Source organism: Chiloscyllium punctatum, chromosome 42, assembly GCF_047496795.1.
Source record: "Chiloscyllium punctatum isolate Juve2018m chromosome 42, sChiPun1.3, whole genome shotgun sequence".
Lineage (NCBI taxonomy): Eukaryota > Metazoa > Chordata > Chondrichthyes > Orectolobiformes > Hemiscylliidae > Chiloscyllium > Chiloscyllium punctatum.
Window position 1 is genome coordinate 9,506,874 of NC_092780.1, and position 14,530 is coordinate 9,521,403.

Genomic DNA, 14,530 nt, shown 5'->3' on the forward strand with positions numbered 1-14,530 from the left:
CTGCAGTGCATGTTTTGCAACATCTCACGATGCAACACGGATCTTTGTGTCTTTGAGGTGTTCATCGTAGAAGGAACCTTGCTGTGGTAGCAAAACACCCCTCCTTCAGTGTTTCCTGTGCAGGATGGGCAACGGCAGTTACTTGAAAAGCCGCTCCAGTGCCGGGAAGTTGCTTCTATGAAGGGGGCACCCAGATTTGAACTGGGGACCTCTTGATCTGCAGTAAAATGCTCTACCACTGAGCTATACCCCCAACAGAAAACTGCGGTGCATGTTTACACTTTCCACATACTACAGTGACAATTGTCTAAAACAACTCTCTTGTCTGCGCCTTTCAACAGTTTACGTGCAGCACAGATGTTTTGTATGTGGAACCTAACTCCAAAATGACTGTCTGACTTCAATGGCATTTGCATCGGAAATGGAAATGGCTGAGTGGTAGAGTCCAGATGGACGGAAGATATTGCTCCGATGACCTCGGCGCTGACCGTATGCACGTGCAATGCTTTCATGCTCTCGTTTCGGCGCTGCAGTGCATGTTTTGCAACATCTCACGATGCAACACCTCACGATGCAACACGGATCTTCGTGTCTTTGAGGTGTTCATCAAAGAAGGAACCTTGCTGTGGTAGCAAAACACCCCTCCTTCAGTGTTTCCTGTGCAGGATGGGCAACGGCAGTTACTTGAAAAGCCGCTCCAGTGCAGGGAAGTTGCTTGTATAAAGGGGGCACCCAGATTTGAACTGGGGACTTCTGGATCTGCAGTCAAATGCTCTACCACTGAGCTAGACTCCCACGAGAAAAGGGCGGTGCATGTTTACACTTTCCACATACTACAATGACAATTGTCTAAAACAACTCTCTTGTCTGCGCCTTTCATCAGTTTACGTGCAGCACAGATGTTTTGTATGTGGAACCTAACTCCAAAATGACTGTCTGACTTCAATGGCATTTGCATCGGAAATGGAAATGGCTGAGTGGTAGAGTTCAGATGGACGGAAGATATTGCGCAGATGCACTCATAGAGTGCATCCGCGCTGACCGTATGCACGTGCAACGCTTTCATGCTCTCGTTTCTGCGATGCAGTGCATGTTTTGCAACATCTCACGATGCAACACGGATCTTCGTGTCTTTGAGGTGTTCTTCAAAGAAGGAACCTTGCTGTGGTAGCAAAACACCCCTCCTTCAGTGTTTCCTGTGCAGGATGGGCAACGGCAGTTACTTGAAAAGCCGCTCCAGTGCTGGGAAGTTGCTTGTATAAAGGGGGCACCCAGATTTGAACTGGGGACCTTGGGATCTGCTGTCAAATGCTCTACCACTGAGCTATACCCCCAACAGAAAACGGCGGTGCATGTTTACACTTTCCACATACTACAGTGACAATTGTCTAAAACAACTCTCTTGTCTGCGCCTTTCAACAGTTTACGTGCAGCACAGATGTTTTGTATGTGGAACCTAACTCCAAAATGACTGTCTGACTTCAATGGCATTTGCATCGGAACTGGAAATGGCTGAGTGGTGGACGTAAGATATTGCGCAGATGCACTCATCGAGTGCATCCGCGCTGACCGTATGTACGTGCAACGCTTTCATGCTCTCGTTTCGGGGCTGCAGTGCATGTTTTGCAACATCTCACGATGCAACACGGATCTTTGTGTCTTTGAGGTGTTCATCAAAGAAGGAACCTTGCTGTGGTAGCAAAACACCCCTCCTTCAGTGTTTCCTGTGCAGGATGGGCAACGGCAGTTACTTGAAAAGCCGCTCCAGTGCCGGGAAGTTGCTTCTATGAAGGGGGCACCCAGATTTGAACTGGGGACCTCTTGATCTGCAGTAAAATGCTCTACCACTGAGCTATACCCCCAACAGAAAACTGCGGTGCATGTTTACACTTTCCACATATTACAGTGACAATTGTCTAAAACAACTCTCTTGTCTGCGCCTTTCAACAGTTTACGTGCAGCACAGATGTTTTGTATGTGGAACCTAACTCCAAAATGACTGTCTGACTTCAATGGCATTTGCATCGGAAATGGAAATGGCTGAGTGGTAGAGTCCAGATGGACGGAAGACATTGCTCCGATGACCTCGGCGCTGACCGTATGCACGTGCAATGCTTTCATGCTCTCGTTTCGGCGCTGCAGTGCATGTTTTGCAACATCTCACGATGCAACACGGATCTTCGTGTCTTTGAGGTGTTCTTCAAAGAAGGAACCTTGCTGTGGTAGCAAAACACCCCTCCGTCAGTGTTTCCTGTGCAGGATGGGCAACGGCAGTTACTTGAAAAGCCGCTCCAGTGCTGGGAAGTTGCTTGTATAAAGGGGGCACCCAGATTTGAACTGGGGACCTCTGGATCTGCAGTCAAATGCTCTACCACTGAGCTAGACTCCCACGAGAAAAGGGCGGTGCATGTTTACACTTTCCACATACTACAGTGACAATTGTCTAAAACAACTCTCTTGTCTGCGCCTTTCATCAGTTTACGTGCAGCACAGATGTTTTGTATGTGGAACCTAACTCCAAAATGACTGTCTGACTTCAATGGCATTTGCATCGGAAATGGAAATGGCTGAGTGGTAGAGTTCAGATGGACGGAAGATATTGCGCAGATGCACTCATAGAGTGCATCCGCGCTGACCGTATGCACGTGCAACGCTTTCATGCTCTCGTTTCTGCGCTGCAGTGCATGTTTTGCAACATCTCACGATGCACCACGGATCTTTGAGTCTTTGAGGTGTTCATCATAGAAGGAACCTTGCTGTGGTAGCAAAACACCCCTCCTTCAGTGTTTCCTGTGCAGGATGGGCAACGGCAGTTACTTGAAAAGCCGCTCCAGTGCAGGGAAGTTGCTTGTATAAAGGGGGCACCCAGATTTGAACTGGGGACCTCTTGATCTGCAGTCAAATGCTCTACCACTGAGCTATACCCCCAACGGAAAACTGCGGTGCATGTTTATACTTTCCACACACTACAGTGACAATTGTCGAAAACAACTCTTTTGTCTGTGCCTTTCAACAGTTTACGTGCAGCACAGATGTTTTGTATGTGGAACCTAACTCCAAAATGACTGTCTGACTTCAATGGCATTTGCATCGGAAATGGAAATGGCTGAGTGGTAGAGTTCAGATGGACGGAAGATATTGCGCAGATGCACTCATCGAGTGCATCCGCGCTGACCGTATGTACGTGCAACGCTTTCATGCTCTCGTTTCGGGGCTGCAGTGCATGTTTTGCAACATCTCACGATGCAACACGGATCTTTGTGTCTTTGAGGTGTTCATCATAGAAGGAACCTTGCTGTGGTAGCAAAACACCCCTCCTTCAGTGTTTCCTGTGCAGGATGGGCAACGGCAGTTACTTGAAAAGCCGCTCCAGTGCCGGGAAGTTGCTTCTATGAAGGGGGCACCCAGATTTGAACTGGGGACCTCTTGATCTGCAGTAAAATGCTCTACCACTGAGCTATACCCCCAACAGAAAACTGCGGTGCATGTTTACACTTTCCACATACTACAGTGACAATTGTCTAAAACAACTCTCTTGTCTGCGCCTTTCAACAGTTTACGTGCAGCACAGATGTTTTGTATGTGGAACCTAACTCCAAAATGACTGTCTGACTTCAATGGCATTTGCATCGGAACTGGAAATGGCTGAGTGGTGGACGTAAGATATTGCGCAGATGCACTCATCGAGTGCATCCGCGCTGACCGTATGTACGTGCAACGCTTTCATGCTCTCGTTTCGGGGCTGCAGTGCATGTTTTGCAACATCTCACGATGCAACACGGATCTTTGTGTCTTTGAGGTGTTCATCAAAGAAGGAACCTTGCTGTGGTAGCAAAACACCCCTCCTTCAGTGTTTCCTGTGCAGGATGGGCAACGGCAGTTACTTGAAAAGCCGCTCCAGTGCAGGGAAGTTGCTTGTATAAAGGGGGCACCCAGATTTGAACTGGGGACCTCTTGATCTGCAGTCAAATGCTCTACCACTGAGCTATACCCCCAACAGAAAACTGCGGTGCATGTTTACACTTTCCACATACTACAGTGACAATTGTCTAAAACAACTCTCTTGTCTGCGCCTTTCAACGGTTTACGTGCAGCACAGATGTTTTGTATGTGGAACCTAACTCCAAAATGACTGTCTGACTTCAATGGCATTTGCATCGGAACTGGAAATGGCTGAGTGGTGGACGTAAGATATTGCGCAGATGCACTCATCGAGTGCATCCGCGCTGACCGTATGTACGTGCAACGCTTTCATGCTCTCGTTTCGGGGCTGCAGTGCATGTTTTGCAACATCTCACGATGCAACACGGATCTTCGTGTCTTTGAGGTGTTCATCGTAGAAGGAACCTTGCTGTGGTAGCAAAACACCCCTCCTTCAGTGTTTCCTGTGCAGGAGGGGCAACGGCAGTTACTTGAAAAGCCGCTCCAGTGTCGGGAAGTTGCTTGGAAAAGGGGGCACCCAGATTTGACCTGGGGACCTCTTGATCTGCAGTCAAATGCTCTACCACTGAGCTATACCCCCAACGGAAAACTGCGGTGCATGTTTACACTTTCCACATACTACAGTGACAATTGTCTGAAACAACTCTGTTGTCTGTGCCTTTCAACAGTTTACGTGCAGCACAGATGTTTTGTATGTGGAACCTAACTCCAAAATGACTGTCTGACTTCAATGGCATTTGCATCGGAACTGGAAATGGCTGAGTGGTAGAGTTCAGATGGACGGAAGATATTGCGCAGATGCACTCATCGAGTGCATCCGCGCTGACCGTATGTACGTGCAACGCTTTCATGCTCTCGTTTTGGGGCTGCAGTGCATGTTTTGCAACATCTCACGATGCAACACGGATCTTTGTGTCTTTGAGGTGTTCATCATAGAAGGAACCTTGCTGTGGTAGCAAAACACCCCTCCTTCAGTGTTTCCTGTGCAGGATGGGCAACGGCAGTTACTTGAAAAGCCGCTCCAGTGCCGGGAAGTTGCTTCTATGAAGGGGGCACCCAGATTTGAACTGGGGACCTCTTGATCTGCAGTAAAATGCTCTACCACTGAGCTATACCCCCAACAGAAAACTGCGGTGCATGTTTACACTTTCCACATACTACAGTGACAATTGTCTAAAACAACTCTCTTGTCTGCGCCTTTCAACAGTTTACGTGCAGCACAGATGTTTTGTATGTGGAACCTAACTCCAAAATGACTGTCTGACTACAATGGCATTTGCATCGGAAATGGAAATGGCTGAGTGGTAGAGTCCAGATGGGCGGAAGATATTGCTCCGATGACCTCGGCGCTGACCGTATGCACGTGCAATGCTTTCATGCTCTCGTTTCGGCGCTGCAGTGCATGTTTTGCAACATCTCACGATGCAACACGGATCTTCGTGTCTTTGAGGTGTTCATCAAAGAAGGAACCTTGCTGTGGTAGCAAAACACCCCTCCTTCAGTGTTTCCTGTGCAGGATGGGCAACGGCAGTTACTTGAAAAGCCGCTCCAGTGCAGGGAAGTTGCTTGTATAACGGGGGCACCCAGATTTGAACTGGGGACCTCTGGATCTGCAGTCAAATGCTCTACCACTGAGCTAGACTCCCACGAGAAAAGGGCGGTGCATGTTTACACTTTCCACATACTACAATGACAATTGTCTAAAACAACTCTCTTGTCTGCGCCTTTCATCAGTTTACGTGCAGCACAGATGTTTTGTATGTGGAACCTAACTCCAAAATGACTGTCTGACTTCAATGGCATTTGCATCGGAAATGGAAATGGCTGAGTGGTAGAGTTCAGATGGACGGAAGATATTGCGCAGATGCACTCAAAGAGTGCATCCGCGCTGACCGTATGCACGTGCAACGCTTTCATGCTCTCGTTTCTGCGCTGCAGTGCATGTTTTGCAACATCTCACGATGCACCACGGATCTTTGAGTCTTTGAGGTGTTCATCATAGAAGGAACCTTGCTGTGGTAGCAAAACACCCCTCCTTCAGTGTTTCCTGTGCAGGATGGGCAACGGCAGTTACTTGAAAAGCCGCTCCAGTGCAGGGAAGTTGCTTGTATAAAGGGGGCACCCAGATTTGAACTGGGGACCTCTGGATCTGCAGTCAAATGCTCTACCACTGAGCTATACCCCCAACGGAAAACTGCGGTGCATGTTTATACTTTCCACACACTACAGTGACAATTGTCGAAAACAACTCTTTTGTCTGTGCCTTTCAACAGTTTACGTGCAGCACAGATGTTTTGTATGTGGAACCTAACTCCAAAATGACTGTCTGACTTCAATGGCATTTGCATCGGAACTGGAAATGGCTGAGTGGTGGACGTAAGATATTGCGCAGATGCACTCATCGAGTGCATCCGCGCTGACCGTATGTACGTGCAACGCTTTCATGCTCTCGTTTCGGGGCTGCAGTGCATGTTTTGCAACATCTCACGATGCAACACGGATCTTTGTGTCTTTGAGGTGTTCATCATAGAAGGAACCTTGCTGTGGTAGCAAAACACCCCTCCTTCAGTGTTTCCTGTGCAGGATGGGCAACGGCAGTTACTTGAAAAGCTGCTCCAGTGCCGGGAAGTTGCTTCTATGAAGGGGGCACCCAGATTTGAACTGGGGACCTCTTGATCTGCAGTAAAATGCTCTACCACTGAGCTATAACCCCAACAGAAAACTGCGGTGCATGTTTACACTTTCCACATACTACAGTGACAATTGTCTAAAACAAGTCTCTTGTCTGCGCCTTTCAACAGTTTACGTGCAGCACAGATGTTTTGTATGTGGAACCTAACTCCAAAATGACTGTCTGACTTCAATGGCATTTGCATCGGAAATGGAAATGGCTGAGTGGTAGAGTCCAGATGGACGGAAGATATTGCTCCGATGACCTCGGCGCTGACCGTATGCACGTGCAATGCTTTCATGCTCTCGTTTCGGCGCTGCAGTGCATGTTTTGCAACATCTCACGATGCAACACGGATCTTCGTGTCTTTGAGGTGTTCATCAAAGAAGGAACCTTGCTGTGGTAGCAAAACACCCCTCCTTCAGTGTTTCCTGTGCAGGATGGGCAACGGCAGTTACTTGAAAAGCCGCTCCAGTGCAGGGAAGTTGCTTGTATAAAGGGGGCACCCAGATTTGAACTGGGGACCTCTGGATCTGCAGTCAAATGCTCTACCACTGAGCTAGACTCCCACGAGAAAAGGGCGGTGCATGTTTACACTTTCCACATACTACAATGACAATTGTCTAAAACAACTCTCTTGTCTGCGCCTTTCATCAGTTTACGTGCAGCACAGATGTTTTGTATGTGGAACCTAACTCCAAAATGACTGTCTGACTTCAATGGCATTTGCATCGGAAATGGAAATGGCTGAGTGGTAGAGTTCAGATGGACGGAAGATATTGCGCAGATGCACTCATCGAGTGCATCCGCGCTGACCATGTGCACGTGCGATGCTTTCATGCTCTCGTTTCAGCGCTGCAGTGCATGTTTTGCAACATCTCACGATGCAACACGGATCTTCGTGCCTTTGAGGTGTTCATCGTAGAAGGAACCTTGCTGTGGTAGCAAAACACCCCTCCTTCAGTGTTTCCTGTGCAGGATGGGCAACGGCAGTTACTTGAAAAGCCGCTCCAGTGCAGGGAAGTTGCTTGTATAAAGGGGGCACCCAGATTTGAACTGGGGACCTCTCGATCTGCAGTCAAATGCTCTACCACTGAGCTATACCCCCACCGGAAAACTGCGGTGCATGTTTATACTTTCCACATACTACAGTGACAATTGTCGAAAACAACTCTTTTGTCTGTGCCTTTCAACAGTTTACGTGCAGCACAGATGTTTTGTATGTGGAACCTAACTCCAAAATGACTGTCTGACTTCAATGGCATTTGCATCGGAACTGGAAATGGCTGAGTGGTGGACGTAAGATATTGCGCAGATGCACTCATCGAGTGCATCCGCGCTGACCGTATGTACGTGCAACGCTTTCATGCTCTCGTTTCGGGGCTGCAGTGCATGTTTTGCAACATCTCACGATGCAACACAGATCTTTGTGTCTTTGAGGAGTTCATCAAAGAAGGAACCTTGCTGTGGTAGCAAAACACCCCTCCTTCAGTGCTTCCTGTGCAGGATGGGCAACGGCAGTTACTTGAAAAGCCGCTCCAGTGCTGGGAAGTTGCTTGTATAAAGGGGGCACCCAGATTTGAACTGGGGACCTCTGGATCTGCAGTCAAATGCTCTACCACTGAGCTAGACTCCCACGAGAAAAGGGCGGTGCATGTTTACACTTTCCACATACTACAGTGACAATTGTCTAAAACAACTCTCTTGTCTGCGCCTTTCATCAGTTTACGTGCAGCACAGATGTTTTGTATGTGGAACCTAACTCCAAAATGACTGTCTGACTTCAATGGCATTTGCATCGGAAATGGAAATGGCTGAGTGGTAGAGTTCAGATGGACGGAAGATATTGCGCAGATGCACTCATAGAGTGCATCCGCGCTGACCGTATGCACGTGCAACGCTTTCATGCTCTCGTTTCTGCGCTGCAGTGCATGTTTTGCAACATCTCACGATGCACCACGGATCTTTGAGTCTTTGAGGTGTTCATCATAGAAGGAACCTTGCTGTGGTAGCAAAACACCCCTCCTTCAGTGTTTCCTGTGCAGGATGGGCAACGGCAGTTACTTGAAAAGCCGCTCCAGTGCAGGGAAGTTGCTTGTATAAAGGGGGCACCCAGATTTGAACTGGGGACCTCTTGATCTGCAGTCAAATGCTCTACCACTGAGCTATACCCCCAACGGAAAACTGCGGTGCATGTTTATACTTTCCACACACTACAGTGACAATTGTCGAAAACAACTCTTTTGTCTGTGCCTTTCAACAGTTTACGTGCAGCACAGATGTTTTGTATGTGGAACCTAACTCCAAAATGACTGTCTGACTTCAATGGCATTTGCATCGGAAATGGAAATGGCTGAGTGGTAGAGTTCAGATGGACGGAAGATATTGCGCAGATGCACTCATCGAGTGCATCCGCGCTGACCGTATGTACGTGCAACGCTTTCATGCTCTCGTTTCGGGGCTGCAGTGCATGTTTTGCAACATCTCACGATGCAACACGGATCTTTGTGTCTTTGAGGTGTTCATCATAGAAGGAACCTTGCTGTGGTAGCAAAACACCCCTCCTTCAGTGTTTCCTGTGCAGGATGGGCAACGGCAGTTACTTGAAAAGCCGCTCCAGTGCCGGGAAGTTGCTTCTATGAAGGGGGCACCCAGATTTGAACTGGGGACCTCTTGATCTGCAGTAAAATGCTCTACCACTGAGCTATACCCCCAACAGAAAACTGCGGTGCATGTTTACACTTTCCACATACTACAGTGACAATTGTCTAAAACAACTCTCTTGTCTGCGCCTTTCAACAGTTTACGTGCAGCACAGATGTTTTGTATGTGGAACCTAACTCCAAAATGACTGTCTGACTTCAATGGCATTTGCATCGGAAATGGAAATGGCTGAGTGGTAGAGTCCAGATGGACGGAAGATATTGCTCCGATGACCTCGGCGCTGACCGTATGCACGTGCAATGCTTTCATGCTCTCGTTTCGGCGCTGCAGTGCATGTTTTGCAACATCTCACGATGCAACACCTCACGATGCAACACGGATCTTCGTGTCTTTGAGGTGTTCTTCAAAGAAGGAACCTTGCTGTGGTAGCAAAACACCCCTCCTTCAGTGTTTCCTGTGCAGGATGGGCAACGGCAGTTACTTGAAAAGCCGCTCCAGTGCAGGGAAGTTGCTTGTATAAAGGGGGCACCCAGATTTGAACTGGGGACCTCTGGATCTGCAGTCAAATGCTCTACCACTGAGCTAGACTCCCACGAGAAAAGGGCGGTGCATGTTTACACTTTCCACATACTACAATGACAATTGTCTAAAACAACTCTCTTGTCTGCGCCTTTCAACAGTTTACGTGCAGCACAGATGTTTTGTATGTGGAACCTAACTCGAAAATGACTGTCTGACTTCAATGGCATTTGCATCGGAAATGGAAATGGCTGAGTGGTAGAGTTCAGATGGACGGAAGATATTGCGCAGATGCACTCATAGAGTGCATCCGCGCTGACCGTATGCACGTGCAACGCTTTCATGCTCTCGTTTCTGCGATGCAGTGCATGTTTTGCAACATCTCACAATGCAACACGGATCTTCGTGTCTTTGAGGTGTTCTTCAAAGAAGGAACCTTGCTGTGGTAGCAAAACACCCCTCCTTCAGTGTTTCCTGTGCAGGATGGGCAACGGCAGTTACTTGAAAAGCCGCTCCAGTGCTGGGAAGTTGCTTGTATAAAGGGGGCACCCAGATTTGAACTGGGGACCTCGGGATCTGCAGTCAAATGCTCTACCACTGAGCTATACCCCCAACAGAAAACGGCGGTGCATGTTTACACTTTCCACATACTACAGTGACAATTGTCTAAAACAACTCTCTTGTCTGCGCCTTTCAACAGTTTACGTGCAGCACAGATGTTTTGTATGTGGAACCTAACTCCAAAATGACTGTCTGACTTCAATGGCATTTGCATCGGAACTGGAAATGGCTGAGTGGTGGACGTAAGATATTGCGCAGATGCACTCATCGAGTGCATCCGCGCTGACCGTATGTACGTGCAACGCTTTCATGCTCTCGTTTCGGGGCTGCAGTGCATGTTTTGCAACATCTCACGATGCAACACGGATCTTTATGTCTTTGAGGTGTTCATCAAAGAAGGAACCTTGCTGTGGTAGCAAAACACCCCTCCTTCAGTGTTTCCTGTGCAGGATGGGCAACGGCAGTTACTTGAAAAGCCGCTCCAGTGCAGGGAAGTTGCTTGTATAAAGGGGGCACCCAGATTTGAACTGGGGACCTCTTGATCTGCAGTCAAATGCTCTACCACTGAGCTATACCCCCAACAGAAAACTGCGGTGCATGTTTACACTTTCCACATACTACAGTGACAATTGTCTAAAACAACTCTCTTGTCTGCGCCTTTCAACAGTTTACGTGCAGCACAGATGTTTTGTATGTGGAACCTAACTCCAAAATGACTGTCTGACTTCAATGGCATTTGCATCGGAACTGGAAATGGCTGAGTGGTGGACGTAAGATATTGCGCAGATGCACTCATCGAGTGCATCCGCGCTGACCGTATGTACGTGCAACGCTTTCATGCTCTCGTTTCGGGGCTGCAGTGCATGTTTTGCAACATCTCACGATGCAACACGGATCTTCGTGTCTTTGAGGTGTTCATCGTAGAAGGAACCTTGCTGTGGTAGCAAAACACCCCTCCTTCAGTGTTTCCTGTGCAGGAGGGGCAACGGCAGTTACTTGAAAAGCCGCTCCAGTGTCGGGAAGTTGCTTGGAAAAGGGGGCACCCAGATTTGAACTGGGGACCTCTTGATCTGCAGTCAAATGCTCTACCACTGAGCTATACCCCCAACGGAAAACTGCGGTGCATGTTTACACTTTCCACATACTACAGTGACAATTGTCTGAAACAACTCTGTTGTCTGTGCCTTTCAACAGTTTACGTGCAGCACAGATGTTTTGTATGTGGAACCTAACTCCAAAATGACTGTCTGACTTCAATGGCATTTGCATCGGAACTGGAAATGGCTGAGTGGTAGAGTTCAGATGGACGGAAGATATTGCGCAGATGCACTCATCGAGTGCATCCGCGCTGACCGTATGTACGTGCAACGCTTTCATGCTCTCGTTTTGGGGCTGCAGTGCATGTTTTGCAACATCTCACGATGCAACACGGATCTTTGTGTCTTTGAGGTGTTCATCATAGAAGGAACCTTGCTGTGGTAGCAAAACACCCCTCCTTCAGTGTTTCCTGTGCAGGATGGGCAACGGCAGTTACTTGAAAAGCCGCTCCAGTGCCGGGAAGTTGCTTCTATGAAGGGGGCACCCAGATTTGAACTGGGGACCTCTTGATCTGCAGTAAAATGCTCTACCACTGAGCTATACCCCCAACAGAAAACTGCGGTGCATGTTTACACTTTCCACATACTACAGTGACAATTGTCTAAAACAACTCTCTTGTCTGCGCCTTTCAACAGTTTACGTGCAGCACAGATGTTTTGTATGTGGAACCTAACTCCAAAATGACTGTCTGACTTCAATGGCATTTGCATCGGAAATGGAAATGGCTGAGTGGTAGAGTCCAGATGGACGGAAGATATTGCTCCGATGACCTCGGCGCTGACCGTATGCACGTGCAATGCTTTCATGCTCTCGTTTCGGCGCTGCAGTGCATGTTTTGCAACATCTCACGATGCAACACGGATCTTCGTGTCTTTGAGGTGTTCATCAAAGAAGGAACCTTGCTGTGGTAGCAAAACACCCCTCCTTCAGTGTTTCCTGTGCAGGATGGGCAACGGCAGTTACTTGAAAAGCCGCTCCAGTGCAGGGAAGTTGCTTGTATAACGGGGGCACCCAGATTTGAACTGGGGACCTCTGGATCGGCAGTCAAATGCTCTACCACTGAGCTAGACTCCCACGAGAAAAGGGCGGTGCATGTTTACACTTTCCACATACTACAATGACAATTGTCTAAAACAACTCTCTTGTCTGCGCCTTTCATCAGTTTACGTGCAGCACAGATGTTTTGTATGTGGAACCTAACTCCAAAATGACTGTCTGACTTCAATGGCATTTGCATCGGAAATGGAAATGGCTGAGTGGTAGAGTTCAGATGGACGGAAGATATTGCGCAGATGCACTCAAAGAGTGCATCCGCGCTGACCGTATGCACGTGCAACGCTTTCATGCTCTCGTTTCTGCGCTGCAGTGCATGTTTTGCAACATCTCACGATGCACCACGGATCTTTGAGTCTTTGAGGTGTTCATCATAGAAGGAACCTTGCTGTGGTAGCAAAACACCCCTCCTTCAGTGTTTCCTGTGCAGGATGGGCAACGGCAGTTACTTGAAAAGCCGCTCCAGTGCAGGGAAGTTGCTTGTATAAAGGGGGCACCCGGATTTGAACTGGGGACCTCTGGATCTGCAGTCAAATGCTCTACCACTGAGCTATACCCCCAACGGAAAACTGCGGTGCATGTTTATACTTTCCACACACTACAGTGACAATTGTCGAAAACAACTCTTTTGTCTGTGCCTTTCAACAGTTTACGTGCAGCACAGATGTTTTGTATGTGGAACCTAACTCCAAAATGACTGTCTGACTTCAATGGCATTTGCATCGGAACTGGAAATGGCTGAGTGGTGGACGTAAGATATTGCGCAGATGCACTCATCGAGTGCATCCGCGCTGACCGTATGTACGTGCAACGCTTTCATGCTCTCGTTTCGGGGCTGCAGTGCATGTTTTGCAACATCTCACGATGCAACACGGATCTTTGTGTCTTTGAGGTGTTCATCATAGAAGGAACCTTGCTGTGGTAGCAAAACACCCCTCCTTCAGTGTTTCCTGTGCAGGATGGGCAACGGCAGTTACTTGAAAAGCCGCTCCAGTGCCGGGAAGTTGCTTCTATGAAGGGGGCACCCAGATTTGAACTGGGGACCTCTTGATCTGCAGTAAAATGCTCTACCACTGAGCTATAACCCCAACGGAAAACTGCGGTGCATGTTTATACTTTCCACACACTACAGTGACAATTGTCGAAAACAACTCTTTTGTCTGTGCCTTTCAACAGTTTACGTGCAGCACAGATGTTTTGTATGTGGAACCTAACTCCAAAATGACTGTCTGACTTCAATGGCATTTGTATCGGAAATGGAAATGGCTGAGTGGTAGAGTTCAGATGGACGGAAGATATTGCGCAGATGCACTCATCGAGTGCATCCGCGCTGACCATGTGCACGTGCGATGCTTTCATGCTCTCGTTTCAGCGCTGCAGTGCATGTTTTGCAACATCTCACGATGCAACACGGATCTTCGTGCCTTTGAGGTGTTCATCGTAGAAGGAACCTTGCTGTGGTAGCAAAACACCCCTCCTTCAGTGTTTCCTGTGCAGGATGGGCAACGGCAGTTACTTGAAAAGCCGCTCCAGTGCAGGGAAGTTGCTTGTATAAAGGGGGCACCCAGATTTGAACTGGGGACCTCTCGATCTGCAGTCAAATGCTCTACCACTGAGCTATACCCCCAACGGAAAACTGCGGTGCATGTTTATACTTTCCACATACTACAGTGACAATTGTCGAAAACAACTCTTTTGTCTGTGCCTTTCAACAGTTTACGTGCAGCACAGATGTTTTGTATGTGGAACCTAACTCCAAAATGACTGTCTGACTTCAATGGCATTTGCATCGGAACTGGAAATGGCTGAGTGGTGGACGTAAGATATTGCGCAGATGCACTCATCGAGTGCATCCGCGCTGACCGTATGTACGTGCAACGCTTTCATGCTCTCGTTTCGGGGCTGCAGTGCATGTTTTGCAACATCTCACGATGCAACACAGATCTTTGTGTCTTTGAGGTGTTCATCAAAGAAGGAACCTTGCTGTGGTAGCAAAACACCCCTCCTTCAGTGCTTCCTGTG

At 48.2% G+C, this 14,530-nt stretch overlaps 8 non-coding genes across 8 annotated transcripts; all 8 read right to left on the minus strand.

Moving 5' to 3' along the window:
* Positions 1 to 2,856: 2,856 nt before the first annotated feature.
* trnac-gca (transfer RNA cysteine (anticodon GCA)) lies at positions 2,857 to 2,928 on the minus strand. The gene has a single exon. It is a non-coding gene; the product is annotated as a tRNA-Cys (tRNA).
* Positions 2,929 to 3,923: 995 nt separating this feature from the next.
* trnac-gca (transfer RNA cysteine (anticodon GCA)) lies at positions 3,924 to 3,995 on the minus strand. The gene has a single exon. It is a non-coding gene; the product is annotated as a tRNA-Cys (tRNA).
* Positions 3,996 to 7,649: 3,654 nt separating this feature from the next.
* On the minus strand, positions 7,650 to 7,721 carry trnac-gca (transfer RNA cysteine (anticodon GCA)). Its single transcript has one exon. It is a non-coding gene; the product is annotated as a tRNA-Cys (tRNA).
* Positions 7,722 to 8,716: 995 nt separating this feature from the next.
* On the minus strand, positions 8,717 to 8,788 carry trnac-gca (transfer RNA cysteine (anticodon GCA)). Its single transcript has one exon. It is a non-coding gene; the product is annotated as a tRNA-Cys (tRNA).
* A 2,076-nt stretch (positions 8,789 to 10,864) lies between these two features.
* trnac-gca (transfer RNA cysteine (anticodon GCA)) lies at positions 10,865 to 10,936 on the minus strand. The gene has a single exon. It is a non-coding gene; the product is annotated as a tRNA-Cys (tRNA).
* A 455-nt stretch (positions 10,937 to 11,391) lies between these two features.
* trnac-gca (transfer RNA cysteine (anticodon GCA)) lies at positions 11,392 to 11,463 on the minus strand. Its single transcript has one exon. It is a non-coding gene; the product is annotated as a tRNA-Cys (tRNA).
* Positions 11,464 to 12,457: 994 nt separating this feature from the next.
* On the minus strand, positions 12,458 to 12,529 carry trnag-gcc (transfer RNA glycine (anticodon GCC)). The gene has a single exon. It is a non-coding gene; the product is annotated as a tRNA-Gly (tRNA).
* Positions 12,530 to 14,063: 1,534 nt separating this feature from the next.
* trnac-gca (transfer RNA cysteine (anticodon GCA)) lies at positions 14,064 to 14,135 on the minus strand. The gene has a single exon. It is a non-coding gene; the product is annotated as a tRNA-Cys (tRNA).
* Between the last annotated feature and the right edge of the window lie 395 nt (positions 14,136 to 14,530).